Here is a 10,535-nt window from a genome sequence, read left to right as displayed (position 1 = left end):
TCAAAGAATCCTTTCAACTCGAGAGAGAGAGATCAGACGCGTTGGTTTGTTGGCAGAGCTGATGTCCGACAGTTAATTTGCAAAGTTGCAGAGCAGCAGGTTGGTGTTGATTTGCGGTAAGTCTTACGCATTGTTTTCTATTGTCATACACTCCTAAATGTAATCATGGATTCTTTCCCCCTTCATGCTGGTAGCGAAAAAGTATTAACGTAGTACCTCGGATATACTTTCAAGATTAGGCTTTCAGCGGATATTCATAGGTTATGCTTGAATAACAATGAGCATTTCCTTTCTTTTCATAATTTGTCGCTTTGAAATAGTTTCAAGAGGTTACCTCTTTGTCAGTTGTATTATTGGCATTGGAAACAATTTTTTTTATCGTAAGTAGAAGTAAAACGGGGCGGTTTCGTATGATTACACTCCAATTAGTGGTATAACATTGACGTTATTTTGTTGTCGCTTAATTTTCTTTGACATCATAGATCTGCCTTTTGACGTTTGCCAAACCCACCGGTAGGTGGAGCCCTTACTGAGTGCAGTCAAGGCAATGACCCTCATTGAGTCAAGGAATAAGTTTATTTGGCTTTAGATTCGATTCCAGTAGCTGCATTTTGAATTCGTCAGTTTCATTTTATCTAACTTTTTCTGGACTAACTTATAGTTCATGAAATGTGGACCAAAACATGAGTCTGCAGGGTCAGTGCGTCCAAGCCAAGGAATGCTAGGCTCAGTGTTCTCAATGGCAGTTTACCAAGCAGTATTTCACTGATGAATGAAGTAACAGAAAGGGATTCCTGCTCCATGGAAACTCATTGCCATGCACGTCTCATAATTTTTAATGCTGTCAAACTCTCTTAAGTACTTGACATGGAGACCCTGATGGAGGATAAAGGAAAATATTGTCTCACTTTTAGTGTCTCTCATTGTGTGTGTGGGAGGGAGACAGAGAGAATGACTGTTAGGTATAGTTTGGTGTGCAATGATGATGTTTCTCCCCTTCAGCGGTCACAACCATCATTGACTGTAAACACTCAGCGATCAACATGGCCTGCGGGTAAGTTGGAAAATAGACACACATTTCTTTTGCTTGAATGGTTTTAGCTCAAATTCTTAAAAATCAAAAATCTCAATAAACAGAGAGAGAGAGAGAGCAAAAACATATGGAGTAGGCCAGAGGAGTCAAGACAGGAGTCATTAATGTGTGTGTGTGTGTGTGGAAATAACTGCCAATGCTCTGCTGACGGAGATCCTATCCAGCTCTTTCAGTTTACTCTAAACCCGTGGCGAGCTATATTCATGCCCCCACACTTACTGTGTTGTCACTGATGTGGCCTGCGGTGTAAGTTGCAAAGAATAATTTACTCATGTTTATATCCAATATTTCCTTCATTTCTGAATTAAATAAATCTCTTAAAGTCGGTGAATGGGGCCATGATTCATTCAATTCACCATTATGCATGAATTGTCCCCCTCAAAATCCAAAAGAAATGGTGTGATTCAGGTGTAAGTGTGTGTGTTGAAATTAGAGAGCATGATTGTGAGGAAGATGTGGAATACATGAATAAGGTTTTGTACTTTGTGAAGTTTAATTCTGTGTGCACTTCCCCTCAGATGTTTTACAAATTTAACTTTTGAAAGGTGACCTAATTTCTCTCACTCTCTAAGCACAATAGCCTTTTTGATTTAATATAGATCTCCCTCTGCATGACCCTGCTGACCCTCTTGCTCTTCAATATTGGCAGAGTCGGTTCTATGTATCAACAAAATATGATTGATCCACTGTGCATTTTTGGTGTCTCACACAGAAAAACATGAATTTTCATAAATTCAGAGAGTGAAAGATTCAGCTGGTTTACTTTGCGAAAATAAAGAGAAATGAGTTGTCACAGGCAAACCCACGGTGCTAGTTGTGTTGACGTGAAACGTGACAACCGCTGACTGGTGCTCTCTATTGCTGGCTGCGATTGAGGATAGAGAGGAAGATGAGGAAGAGGAGGAGGGAGGGGGGATTAGGGGGGTTGTGTGCTGCCATCTGGGTTCTGCTGCACTGGATGATGTCTCCATGGCAACACCATTTTCCCGCCATCGAATCCCAAGGCTCGTCCATGCCTCGCCCACATCTTCTCCGTGCCGCGTCATATCGGTAGAGTGGGTGGTGGGGGGGGCATTTCTGACATGTCTGAGGGTTTAGGTTCCATCACTCATATCATGTGTGGGTTTGTTAAGATGGGAAAGGAGGAGACAGAGGGAGAGGAAGCCTCTCTTGCCCTCCTAGGGGTGGAGCCTCGCTCTTCCCATTGATGAGGTCACACTGCTTCTGATTGCCTCATTGCATGCTCAATTAGCACAATTGAGTTTTTAGCTCAACTCAATACGCACACACAGACACACACATATCAGTGTGTGTGTGTTTCACTTATCTACTCAAACAACCCCCCCGGCCACTACTGTTATATCAGATAGTGTTCAGCCATCTATAAGATGACATTCAATGTTAGGGGTCAGCTCATTCCTTTTGAATCAATCAGTATGTAGTATGTAACCGATTTAAACAAAGATACAACTTATTGAGACTCCTTCCTTCTAAACTGATTATGCTATGCAAGCATGCAACGTAATACTGTGATTTTGAAGAAACGGATGGGTTGGTCAGATAAATCGTCCTTCTCTTTTTGTTAATGTCCAAGGGAAAAGCAGAAGACACTGTGTGTGTGCTTGCGTGCGTGCGTGCGTGCGTGCGAGAGAGGGAGGGAGGGAGGGAAGGAGAGAAAGTTACAGAGACAGCACATTCTTAATAGAAAAAGTAGTAATTGCAGATAGCAAATTCCTCCCTCTCCCTTTAGAAGAGCAGACAGCCCAGTCAGTTGAGCCATGCAGCATGCTCTCTGCTGCCATTTTACATTTGATCTGCACCTTGCCTGCAGTCTTAGATATGCCCGCCCCGCCCACTCTGCCTCAGCCAATGGGCTGCAGGAAGCCCTGCTCCCTCCCTGCCCCTCTCGTTCCCACACATCCATACATGTAATCTACAGCACGCTCTCGTGCACGCACACACACACACACACACACACACACCGCTCTGACTCTCCACTGCCTCTGTCTCTCTCTCTCTGTCTTGCTCGTCTGTTTTTCTCTCCCTCCCTGAGGATTTCTCTCTTCAGCCTGTCTGTGTTGTTGTTTGGGCTCTTCACTGGGCTGTGGATGTAAGCGCTGTGAGGATGGCCAGAGACTGGAGTAGCGGGTGGCGCTGACGCTGCTGCCGCCGCAAGTCGCTCTGCTCCGCTCCGCTCTCTCCTTCTCTTCTCCTCCTCCTCTCTTGCTCTTCGAGCTCTCAGCGACAACTCACGTGAGTACCGTGCCAGGGGGTCCCCCTCTCACATTCCTCCTCCTCCTCCACCTCCTTCTCTCCCTCCTCCTCTGACTGTGCTGTTGGTGCAGCACCTCCAAGCGTCTTTTCTCCCATCGCGGTCTCTGCCCTCCACTCCGCTCTGTGCACGCCGATGTACGTGCTGTCCCTGCTGCTGCTGGCCTGAGCTGGACTGGGAATGACCAAGGATGACTAATTGACTGCAGTGTGTCTGATGTCTTAGTTGACAGCTCCATGTATATGAGAGATAGTGACACACACAGACACACAGGGAAAGAGAGAGAGGGAATGAGTGATGGAAAGAGAGAGATCTAGAGAAGAAAGGAGTTGACCTATGCTCGCCATGTCTCTGCTTTGCCTCACTGCTGCTATCATAAAAAGACAGGCTGATAGGAGGAAATCAAGATTGAGGAACGCTGTGCTGTCATTCTGTCACTCTGTCACAGTTATCTGTCCAGTGCTATCTCATGCATGCCCGAGTGTGGCAGACACTCTTTGACCTGGTCTACCTGTCTGGTTTACTGACATCAGATATGTGTGTGTGTGTGTGTGTGTGTGTGTGTGTGTGTGTGTCAGACACATTTTGCTTCCATCTGTATTCTTAGTGGATTTCTTCCTGTGGGTCTGTCAGGCTGAGCTGGCGTCATTTTGTCCGCCCTGTCGAGGATTCCCACACCTGCCAGGCTCAGCTGCGCATATGCTCAGCTAATTCCCCCATTTGGTGAAAAGTTCAATGTTGATGAAGGCTTGTGTAATAGGAGCCACTGACCTGTGATAGAGTACCTGGACTTCAGGGGGAGAGAAGCGGTCTTTCAAGAAGGCTTAATGAACAGCAAGGCTTGACTGTGTCCAGACAGACATCACCCTCTCTCTACCTAACCTTCCCTGGTCTGGTCATCCTTGTTGCACTGGTAGACATCTTGTGGCTGTTTATAGAGAATCACATAATGTTGTATTAAATATGTAGCTGTGTAATACACATCTGCCATGTCAAATGTGTCATTACATTATCAGGACAATACTGAACTGTATCACATTCCTGCATGCATCTCTTTCCACATGTCTCTACTCTAGCATCGTGGAGGTAGCCACATCCTCGTCATCATGGGTGTTAATCTGAGGGGATATTCTTTATGTAAACAAAACTTTTAAGAAAGCACACCATTAAGATCAACAAAGTTTGGGGCTATGTTCAAGTGACAAGATGGCAGTGCAGTGAAGAGTCCGGTTGTAGGGGGGTTGTTGTTGGTCAGCATGGCAACAAAGAATGCTGGAGCTGGAATATCCATTTGGAATTAATGGAATGTGACGGAGAAGGGAGAAGCTAAGGAGTGCAAGTGGCTTAGCTCGTAGCACTATATTGAAATGAATGACTTTGAACACACATTCAAATCTTAAATCTGGAGGGGAATTGTAGTAATGTGCCCTTGAGTAATAACTAAATCAGCAACTTCCAAGATGTGGCAGAACTTTACAACTGCCTGGTATGTTACAGTGGAGACCAGATGTAATGAGATGTTGAATGTGTGCAACATGGATTTGTAGCTATGGGTTATTTTTCAAATCCAATGATGATGTGATGTCTGCAGTCTCTCTCTCTCTCTGCACTGGGGAAAGGGCTTCCATTATCCATAAATCCTTACACAGTTTTGGCCCTAACTTCCATGTTAAATGTTTCCATGTTTTGCCTGAACGATAAAAGTTACAGCCATGTCTCTAATGCATTATCAAAGACTACATTACCATAAAATCAAAAAACATTGCACAATATGGCAGCAATCTACAATACATTTTTAGAATTAATTTCATAACTGCATCGACTGCCTGAAGGACCGTGAGAAATCACTTCAACACAGTCCTTAGATTGAGCGAAATACATTTTTTTTTTGCATGACGAATGCAGAGTAATCCCTGAGTTATGACTACATTATGTTACGTTGCACGAGCCGTTATCCACGCAGTGCGTGCTGGCGCCGCCTCATTATGCCCTGTACGTTTAGCTCCATTGGAGGATTAAAGGAGATCAGTGTCATAATAAGGCTGTTATCACACAGCTGCCACACGGAGAAAGGCTAACACTGGACATGTTTGACTCTTGTCCAGGGTCTTTTGTTTCAAGCTCACAGCAATGGCATGGGGGTGTATTATGTGACCACTAAGACACTTTTATTCCGAGGGATTTTTAATGACAAGGAGCTATCAGTGGGGGACAGGTAGCTATGGCATGCGTTGCCAGCATTTCTAATAGAATTGTTGGCACATAATGGAGATGAACTGGCCGACACATGGGCATAGGATTTCACTTCCTTTGGCAAGACGTAGCGTCATTATATTCATATTATACACCTCCCACCTCTTTCTTCAGCAGGGCAGCCATTCAGCTACATTTGATCCAATTTGGAAAGCCTCCAATGAATATCTGACTGTGTAAGATATTTTGTGTAAATCAGAAATTGCCTGGAAAATGTCATTAGCTTCTAGCTTTTCTGGTCTACAGGCCACAAAAACACTATTTTGATACAATTTTGTTATGTATTAAGAGGTTATGTAACAGCTAAATCTATTGAGAACCAGACATCCTAGTGACTAGAGGATGAAACATGCTGAACTCCCAGTTCCCTTTGCAAAGGTTTGTTTTTTTATCAGATGCAGAGAGATAGGTGTACCTGGCCAAAAATAGCTTCCTTGTTTCTGTGTGTGTATAGAGATGTCTTTGGTGAGCTGTGTGAGTGTGTGTGGTGGAGTGCACTCTGATGTGTTCATACAAGCGTAGCGTAGCATGACACGTTCCTCAGCTCTCCTCCCCAGCTGCCAACGTTTATGTCCATCTTATGTCACGACTGAAAGCTGTCATCAAGGCCAATGCACCATGCTGCTCCATAGGCACTGTTGGGACTGAGTAACATCACCTTCGCCACATGAAAGGACACATGACACGACCGAATCCAGCTTTGTCTGAAAACGGTCCAGCTATCCATGAACATAATGCACCGATGTAGATAACTAGATGATGATTCATCTGTTGTAGGTTATCAATCGTCTTTCATGATAAAGTATTTTAGTTATTGTGCAAAAAACAATTTGATCTATCTCAATTATGACCATTAGTTTCTTTGATTATCTGAGTCCTCTTCTATAATAAAGCCCCCTTGTTATTGTAAAGAAACAAAATGTAAAATGTAAAACCCCTCTGGTCTTGGCCATACGTGAAGCCCGTGCGTGAGTGTGGGGGCTGTGTGGAGTGGACGGTCTCCATCTCCATCTCCGAGTGGCCAGTTGAGGTGACAGTGCAGCGCTCTGCTGCAGTCTCTGCATTAATGATCCCCTGGCTTGGCCGGGCCAGCACAGACGCAGAGACCCACAGCACACCACGCTACAGTTCAGCCTGCTCAATCAGAGCTAGTGTGCTGCTATCAATACCAACACTAATGCAGTTATTTATAGGCCTACAAACATGTGTATTGCCACACTGAAGTGTGTGTGTGTGTGTGTGTGTGTGTGTGAGTGTGTGTGTGTAGACTCTAGCTCAGTTGTCACCATTCTTACGTCTAGCTCGCTCCCAGACTGCAACATAGAAGGACACGGACAACAAGGTTCAGGTTTAAACTAAATTATAATTTATTGGGATAAAGCAAAATAGCAATGTTACCAAACTGAGTACTGGTGTGCATGTATGTATGTGTGTGTGTGAAGGCAATGAGAGTGTCATGTTAAATGAGTAAGTGGGAGACAAAGAAAGAGATCAGAAATAAGAATAAAGTGCCAGTAGAAGGGAGAATCTAAGTGGGTGCCTGCAAGAGAATGGAAAAGTGCCCTGTGGGAAAGAGGAGAGCCCCTTACACATGTGATGCAGGTGTACTGTATACTGGCTCACCTGATGAACCTAACCAGGCCCCACCTGTCCGTGCACTGACATGAAGAAGCCTGAAAGGGGCACAGGGGTTGTAACAGCCATCAAATTTAAGAACGTTTATTTTAAATCAGAAGAGATTTATATGTGCACTGATCAACTTTAAATAATATTAAAAGTGTATGAGAAAACATGAGTAATGCAAGACATATTCTCTGTGAAAGACTGAATGTACAGCTGTAACCAAACGAAATCCTTGCTTCTCAAGTCCACTACGCAGAACAGCCGAGAGCAACTGTTCAGGCCTGCAAGTGAAGTCCCTGTCTTGTACCTTAGTCCCAGATGTCATCCCTTCAGAGGGTGATGGCGGTGTTGACGGACAGTAGGATAAGTGGGATGTCAGACAACTGAGCTCTGCTCTGTTATCCTATGTTCTTCTGATGCGCCTCTAGCTTTCAATCAGTGACCATCCGCATCTTATTTCAATCTAATGACAGACGGGGAAGAGGTTAATTGCACTTTTTATCTAATGCCAAGCCATCATGCGGGAAGTCTTGGATCTTGTATTGAAGAAAGGAACAGGTCTTTCTATACAATTTAACTCTACCTACTGCCTCTGTGGATGGTTTGAAAGTATAGTTGTGAATAAAACCTCCCTTTGTTTTGGATTATGTAATAAGTTACTGTATGCGTACCTCAAGGATCCATAAAGCACCTCTAGTTTTCCCCGGGACTTTTATGTTGCGTACTGTTTTTGCAAGCAACTAAACACAGCCCCCTTGCCTCAGCACAATCCTCAAAGAAAGAGGACGTGGCTGAATTATTCATGGTGCAGGGAAGGGAACGCACACACACATTGTGGGAAATGTGGCTCCGCAAATTGCCAGTAGCTGCCATCTGCATCCTCAGTAAGCGCATCCATCTGTGCTTTTAAACATCCTCCCAACATGCACTACCTTTGCGCAAAGGAGCCCAGGGACACCATTTTTTTCAGGTCACAACAGCTGCTGGGGGCATCTGTTTGGCCGTTGTGTGTGTGTGTGTGTGTGTGTGTGTGTTTGCATTTGTGTGGTCACAGTGTTGTCCACAGGCCCTGGTGCGGACATCAGCATGGCAAACTCTGCCGACCCTGAGCTCTGACTGTTTATGTTTATGCGGTGTCACCCCCTCTGGAGCTTCTCTGCCCCCACACACACACACACCCCACCCCACCCCACCCCTCAGCCTCCACCATCCAACAGTTATTTAAAGGCTCAGATTATTTCTGGTCCATCTCATCTACCCTGCAGAGCATGCACTTCCTCCAGGAATATTCCCAGCACAGAGGGAGAGAGAGAGAGAGATGGGCACGATGAGCTTAAGTGAGGGACACGCGGATCTGCCACGCTTTGCACACAGTGAAGACTAGGCCCAATTACACACACGCACACACGCATGTCCATGGTCCATGGCCCTATAGCAGGACACAATGCCACGTGCATCTCCCACGTTTGTGGCATGCAGGAGATCAAGGATGAAGGTCTTCAGTCAGATACACCAGGGCATAAATGATGGAATTATGCTGCAACACACATATCCAAATAACACACAGACATTATTCCATTGTACTTATTCAGAGGTGTGAATTGAGTGCATTTTCAGAAAGTCCTTCGGCAATCTTTCCTACTGAAATTGTCTATTTCAAGAGGAAATGAGCCCAGACTAATAATTCACTGTTGGAACTCAATCATGACACCTACGTCTGAAATCACTGTGACAAACAGGTTTTAAATGAGGAAGAGGAATATATTCCCTTTTGTGTACAGTATCTTATCTCAAATGCCTGGATGTGTTTTATGAACCCAAATGCTTAGATGTGAGTTTTATAACCCCAAATGCCTGGATGTGAGTTTTATAACCCCAAATGCCAGGATGCGAGTTTGAATCTGAAATGTGAGCTCCACTCAGGCTTGATTTCCACGCTGGATGATGCAGATCTCTTCCCAGCTGGCTCATTAGCCCCAGGGCCTCTTCATGTCCTTCCCTCTGACCTACTCCTTCACTTAAGTCTGTTCCATGCCACGGCGCTGGGGCTTGGTCCAGGAGCCTAATTACCACAGTGGGCTGAAGCGAGGAGGACTCAGAGAGCCAGAGTGGACACACAGGACAGTAGAAAATGGGATGGCTTAGGGCCGATTCATAGTCAACGCGATGCCATGACGTATGTACTTGCGTAGCAAAAATGTGTCGTCCAATTTTTGGTAACGTGACGCAATGACGTTAGTCACACCATGCATTTCCGATGGGGGCTCATTGTCCGCATAACTTGACGTAGACTATGAAAGGCACTTAAAAATGTGCATGAGCCATGCGTTGTCAACTGCGTTCATGTAGGCATAGCTTCGTGCCGCTTTGTGACACTTGCGTAGACTATGAATCAGGCCTTCGCTCTGTTCTCCTCTGTTCTCCTCTCCACTGGGCCCATCCTCCACTGTAGTGTCTCCTAATAGAGATACGCACTAGCGCCCCTTCTCCCACCCACCCCCCACAGCATGTTACTCTCTCTGTTGAGTCACACTTCCTGCGGAGACAACCTGAACCCTCACTCAGATTGTAGTGACACAGTGTTACATAATAAACAGCACAGAGAGAGAGAGAGAGGGGGGGTGGGGGATGAGAGAGAGAGAGGGGGTGGGGGGTGAGAGAGAGAGGGAAGAGCCCCCCCACCCCCCAGGCAAGTCTTGCTCAGCCAGGAAGCAGTCAGTTGACACTCTGAGCTGAACTATTGCATGGACAGCACTTGCTGTCACATGACCGGTGTTGGTAGTCCATGTGCCTAGAGGTCTCCAGTGAGGGAGGGGTCAGGAAAAGGGAGGATGGTGTGGGGTGCGTGGTGGGGTTGGGGGTGCTATCATGGAATAGTGCTGATGCAATAGTTTTCCTTTAATATCTGAGCAGTTGAGTTGCAGCGACTCAGTTCATCAAACCGATTGTGACCTTGCTTGCTGTCCTCAGCGTTTGATCAGGACTACTGTAATTAGCATTACATCAGATGTATTTTAACATGTCAAGTTCTTGGACACTAATCCTGACTAATGATTGTGAATTTCGCTTGAACATCAAGGCAGACGCTCTCCTCTGTGCCAGAAGTACTCAACTTAAGCCCTCCTTACACTGAAAGACTGCAAAGATTTGGAAACATTTTTTGAAAGACAGTCTCAGACCCTCAGTCTCAGACCCTCTCACATCAAAAAGTTACAGACTAGTCAAAGACTATGCAACGACTAGGGATCTTGCAGGGTCACTGATTACAAGACTGCAATTAGATTCCTTTAAATT

General features: G+C 45.3%; 1 protein-coding gene across 2 annotated transcripts in view; it reads left to right on the top strand.

Moving 5' to 3' along the window:
- Positions 1-47: 47 nt before the first annotated feature.
- Positions 48-10,535, top strand: part of trim3b (tripartite motif containing 3b) — a 31,035-nt gene continuing 20,547 nt past the window's right edge. Inside the window, exons 1-2 of one of the 2 annotated variants that reach the window (XM_048236285.1) lie at positions 48-116; positions 1,003-1,054. The gene's annotated coding sequence lies outside the window, so the exon portion shown is untranslated. Of the gene's footprint in view, positions 117-1,002; positions 1,055-3,074; positions 3,347-10,535 lie in introns of those variants that run through there. The other variant, XM_048236275.1, reaches the window with a different exon arrangement.

This window comes from Alosa alosa, chromosome 2, assembly GCF_017589495.1.
Source record: "Alosa alosa isolate M-15738 ecotype Scorff River chromosome 2, AALO_Geno_1.1, whole genome shotgun sequence".
NCBI classification, from domain to species: Eukaryota; Metazoa; Chordata; class Actinopteri; order Clupeiformes; family Clupeidae; genus Alosa; species Alosa alosa.
This window is presented reverse-complemented; position numbering and strand designations above follow the sequence as displayed.